Source organism: Saimiri boliviensis, chromosome 1, assembly GCF_048565385.1.
Source record: "Saimiri boliviensis isolate mSaiBol1 chromosome 1, mSaiBol1.pri, whole genome shotgun sequence".
In the NCBI taxonomy this organism is placed as follows: Eukaryota; Metazoa; Chordata; class Mammalia; order Primates; family Cebidae; genus Saimiri; species Saimiri boliviensis.
In genome coordinates, this window is record NC_133449.1 from 11725082 (window position 1) to 11731208 (window position 6127).

A 6127-nucleotide genomic window follows, 5' to 3' on the forward strand; every position below is an offset into this window, starting at 1 on the left:
AAGATTTGCAAACAGAAAACATTTTCCAAGACTTGTCTCCACGGATGAGTGAGCCAAGCGAGGTGTGGCTATGTTACTCCATCAAAACAAACCCCCAAACAGACCTTGGTGGGGTTTCAGGTCTTATATTTGGAAAGAAAGGTATGATTCATAATTACTTGGTCCAGGTGTGCAAGTTCAGGCCAGACCTTCCTTCAGAGCCAGGCTGGGCTTATTGACTCCAGCATTCCTCTTCTACAGGCCCTTATAGTGCCGTTTCCAGGTTAGCCTTGGGCAGAGATGCAAGGGAGGCTATAAAAGCCAAATTCCCCATTTAGAACGTCTATGGCTTATTACATGGGTTTAGATGTCTCCATACTTATGGTGAGATCTGTTGGATCCTTGGGCTACCCCAGGTACTTAGGTCAAGGGAGATCTTGGTCCTCTGTGGGTCCTTTAAAATAAGGCTCAGGGAGGGCCACTCTATGTCTAATTGAGCCAGTCAACCCAAAGCAACATGTTTGCACTGAAGAAACTCATCAGCGCCACATGTACCTGGTCCCTGCTCGTGGCTGGGCTGCCCAGGTCTCCTCTCCCCTTTCCCCAGCTCAGACCTGATTCAGTTTCCTCTTTTCTTCTTCAACCATGTCATGTGACTTCTCCTTGGATGTCATGTGACTTCCCAATGGCTGGCTCAGCTCCCCGACTCCACCCTACCTCAGAATATCAGCTGAGCTGAATGATCTGAGTACAACCTCATACTCAGCTTATCCTTGTCACACTTTGAGAGCCATAACCTTGCCCCAAACCCTCTCTGTGTAGGGAGACAGCAGGACATGGAAGGCAGAGCCTGACTCCTGGGGCAGATAGCCTGGGATGAGAGCCCTGGGTCTGCTCAGGGTGAAGCGTGTGAATATGGGTCACACCATTACAAGGCTTGGCTTTGTTTCTGCATCTGTAGATGTGAGGCAGTGCAAATAGCAGGGGACATAAGGTTTCTGTTTCTGTTCTTGGCTGCCTGTCCTTGAGCCACATCCTTTTCCTTCCCTATGCCTCAGTTTCCTCCTTCCTGAAATGCAGCTTATAGTACCTAACCCAGGTGCTAAAATATATACCATTTACAAGTTCACTGATTGTGTGGGGATTGAATGAGATGATGTATAGGAAGCACTTTTTATAATATCCATGTTTTTATCTGTTTGGGCTGCTGTAACAAAGAACCATAGACTGGGTGGCTTATAAACAAGAGAAATTTTTTCTCAGAGTTCTGCAGGCTGGAAGTCCAGGATCAGGGTGCCAGCAGGGTTAGGCTCTGGTGAGCGTCCTCCTTTGGTCTGCAGACTGCTATCTTCTCATGGTGTCCTCATGCGGTGGAGAGAAGGCAAGAGAGCCCTCTGGGGTCCTTTTAATAAGGGTACAGATCCTGTTCATAGGGATCCCACTCTTGCAACCTGAAGGCTTCCCAGGTATCCTACCTCTTAACACCATCATCTTGGGGTTAGAATTTCAGCATATGAATTTGGGGAGGACATAAACACTCAGTCCATTGCATATCTGTTTCATAGTAAAGACTCGGTAAATGCCAGGTATTTTTATTCTCATTATTAGGGAGGGCTAGGGCCGCCTGGGAGGACGAGAGGTGGGTGATCTGCTTCATCATGACAGAGATACCGCAGCTCCCAGGTCCTGTAAAATGAGAAGAAGGGTCCAGGTCCCGTGGGCGGAAGGCTGCAGGGGTGAGTCAGGAGAGGGTGTCACCAGTGGTGGTCAGATCAGACAGCAGGGCTCTCACCCCCAGCTGCTTGTTGATGGAGGGGCAGGAAGTCCGATTTGGAAGGATGGAATTCTGGGAATGGGGTAGTTGGGTGGGGGACTGAGGGCAGGAATCAAAGCCAAGGGTGGGCCTGGATCTGAGATACCACAGGCAGGGAGAGCAAGGCCCAGGCAACTTGGAGGATGCCTTTGGCATGCCAGGTACTGTAGGGTGTGGGGCACAGAGGAGAGGAAGAGGAGGGTTCCATCCACCTGGGGGGACTCCAAGGCCAGGTGCCAATGGCTTAAGGGGCCAGCCTGAGCCTGAATATTAGGAAACGGAAATCCCTGATGTGTTTTTGACTATAAAAAATCATGTCATGGTTTTTTTTTTAATTGCATTTTAGGTTTTGGGGTACATGTGAAGAACATGCAAGATTGTTGCATAGGTACACATGTGGCAGTGTGATTTGCTGCCTTCTTCCCCATCACCTATATCTGGCATTTCTCCCCATGCTATCTCTCCCCTACTCCCCACCCACCACTGTCCCTCCCCCATTTCCCCCCAACAGACCCCACGGAATACTGTGCAGCCATGAAAAACAGTGAGTTCATGTCCTTTGTAGGGACATGGATGAACCCGGAAACCATCATTCTTAGCAAACTGACACAAGAGCAGAAAATCAAACACCACATGTTCTCACTCATAGGCGGGTGTCGAACAATGAGAACACATGGACACAGGGAGGGGAGCACTACATGTTATGGTTTTCTCATTATAAATAGCAAGCACAAAGGATTTCACAGGCGCACGTAGGAGGGGCTATATCGATAAATGTATGCTAAGATGACAAAGGAGTTTGGATTCAAAGGACCAGAATTCAATGACGTTACTGTTTGTGTAGACCTGGGGCTCTGTTTCCTTATCTAGTAAAAGGGGATAATGAAAAGGTCATTGATTTGTCTGGTCGTTGTGAACAGGACATGAGACAGAGAAGGTGAAAGTGTTTTGCACACTAGGTCATTCGAATGCTAGCTGTCATTATACTTGAAGATCTGTCTTTCCTTCTGAGAAATAAATAATACACATCTTTCATCTCGGCCCTCTGCTTTCCCTTTTAATGTTCTTAGGTAGATACCACCATCTGCTTTTCTCTCTACTCAGTGATTATAAGATAACTTGAGAAGCTAAATAGCCTGTAATTTTCCTGAATCAGAATCTTGGTAGGTCTTTGCCCTGTGAGCTGGGCATTTTAGAAAGGCTTCCAGAAATTGTTTTGATTTTCTGCCATTGTCACTTTGATAGGAGCTCTTTCCCGGCTCTTGTTCCTTCTTTTCAGGGGCCTAGGGAAAGAGAACTCACACTGGTGGAATAGGGATGTCTGGTACATGCAGCTAAGCGGACCGGAAGCTGAGCGGGAGACATGCACTGCACGGGACTTGAGAACGGGTTTGCCCCAATGGAAACTGAGTCAAAGTGAGAATTGGCCCTTTGTTTCAGGACCTGTTCTTCCTTCTCCATGTGAAGATCTCATTCTGTCTCTGCAGCAAAATGCATCTCCCTTCCACTCTCTTCCCATACTTCCATTTCTGATCAGCTCTGGCTGGACATTGGTGTGTGAGCTGATCATGTGTTCACACTGAGGCTCAACAGGCTCTGAGGGGCTTGAGGTTTTTACATTTTTGGCGACCTTTAAAAAAAAAAGAATAGACAAATAGCCCTGGCTGCCAAAACAAAGTACCACAGGCTGCATGGCTTACATAAGAGACATTGTAGAAGCAACAGAGATTCTGGAGGCTGAGAGTCTGAGCTCACAGTATTGGCGGGGTTGGTTTCTTTTAAACCTCTCTTCTGGGATTGCAGGTGGCTGCCTTCTCCCTGTGGCCTCAGGTGGCCATCCCTTTGTGTATCTGTATCCTAGTCGCTTTTTATTTTATTCTTTCTTTTCTAATTTTTAATTTCTGTGGGTACATAATAGGTGCATATACTAATCTCTTCTTGCAAGGACACTAGTCAGATTGGATTAGGACCCACCCTAGTGACCTCATTTTAACTTAGCTACTTCTTTAAAGACTGTATGTCCAAATATAGTCACATTCTGATGAACTTGGGGTTAGAGCTTCAATGTATGCGTTTGGGGGAACAGAGTTGAGGGCTTTGGAAAGGATCTGCCCACGCGGAGGGTCCTGGGGCTTGAGCCTCATGGGCTTCCTGGTAAATTGGCTTCTGAGTTGGCAGCAGCGCTTGGCTCTGACTATGTTGGCGGGGTGTGGGGAGCATCAGGAGCAGATGTGCCTGGAGTATCACGTGCAGATCAGGCTAGTGCCACCACCTGAGGGCAAGGAAGGGGACCTGCCAACTTGCTCAATGTAGACTCATTTTAAGGCATGAGTGAGGATGATTGAGGATGCAGGTGGATTTTCTGAAAGAACAAACCCATCAAAAATGAAACACCACCATCATCACCACCACCACCACTGAAACAAACACCTATGAATGTAGAATCAGAGCCTATGCCATGAAATGATTTCTTTCACTACTTCTTTCCCTATTCACAGTAGGACCAGAGCTTTGCAGAGTAAAAGTAATTCCAACTGGAGAGTGCTTAACAGTTTATAAAGCACCCTCATGTCCACACCCCACCCATCCTCTGAGACAGGTATCAGCATTCACCTATACCACTGAGGGACCCCAGGCTTAGTAGGTTGAAGTGACAGCCCCCTGCTCCAGAGTGAATGAGTGCCAGGGGCCTTGCACTGAATGCGCTTCTTATGGGCTGAGCTCTTTTTACTACCGTACACCATTTCTCTTTGTGCGCCGGGGGCAATGTCTTTAAAAAGAAATCTTCATGCTAATGGGACTATCACTGACAAAGCAACACACACTCGAGCCTTCAGGCCTGGGATCCAGGCCATAAAATTAAGCTACAGGAGATGAGAGAGCATAGTTGGTTATCAGGGAGTTGGAAATTATCAGAGATCTGACCAGCCAAATATGAATCTGTAGAAATAGTCATTATACGTATTTACCCTGCCTAAAGTCACAGCAGATAGGAGGGTGTGGCCTAGTCAGGTAATTGAAACATTTCAGCAAATGGAGTGGATCTTGGCCTGGTAAACTAAGACTAAGGACCTCGAGGAAAGGCAAAATGCGGAATAGGGTATCATTTGCTTCATGCCAGCTTGATTCATGTTAACTATACTTTGCAGTAATTACTCTTATTAGTGGTTTTGAGCATGATGAAAGAAAATAATTATAAGTATTTATGGCTGGTCAGTGGATTACAGATTGGACAATCAAGAAAAGTAGACAATGAAACATGGTATAGCTGAGTTTACTCCAAGCTGTAATTAGCATTCAATGCACTCACCATTATGTTCATTTGGCGACGGCACAACATTTAGCGTGAGTTCAGGAGCCATGGCAGAGCAGCTTTGAAGGCAGGGTCTCTGGAGTGACTGATCTTTATGCCCTAGCCTCTATAACAGGAGCCACACAGTAAAAGAAGGTCCATGAAGGTTGATTGGTTGGTTGAGGGAATGAATGAAATCATGAGATCCACACTATTGAATCGAGAAAGAATGGATACCTTTGTTCTACACGTGAAGCCCACTACCCAGGCTGAACAGACAAATATTGAAAACAAAATGAAATTCTGAAACAGTATGCTGCACTTGGGGTGAAAGTGACCTGGCAATTTCTCCTTTGTGAGTCCTTGGTAAAGGGACTTCCTCGGGATGCGCCGAAGTAGAATCATTCCCTGCATACGCCTTGCCCCTTTTCACCTTTGCTTTCATACTTGTTACTTGTATGACTGTGCTACTTCCTCTGTAAAGTGAGGATAAAAGATACTCACCTGATAGTTCTGTCCTGATTCAGCGAGCTCATATGCATGCTGTCCACCCTGGACAGGAACACAGTAGATTCTCAGTGAGTACTGGTGGCTGCTCCCCGCCATCCTTACCCCATCCCTGTCTCCTCTTGCTCAAGCTCCTGGAAGTTCTCCTTTGTTCTCCACATCGTCAGGTCCAGCTCAAGCCCACTCTGCCCTGGAGGTATCCTCCAGCTCCCCTGCATGTGTCCTCTCTCTTCTGGACAGCTCCATTCTCAGTTCTTTGCATGGGTCCTAGTTGGACGTACTTAACTTTGTTCTTCCGAGCACTCTTGTGGGAGAGCAAGAATCCCCTTATTTTTTTATGTTTCTCTTTCACTCTGTTCTTAACCGGGGATTACAAATTCATTAGATCCAATTAGACAGTCCTGACTTGGCCACTTAACTATCTGTGTGGCTTGGAGTCTGTCAGTTTCTCTCTTGAGCTTCAATTTTCTTGTCTGTAGGAGAAAGGATAATGATTTCTACCTTGCAGGGTTACAGTGATTAGAAATAGTGTTTAT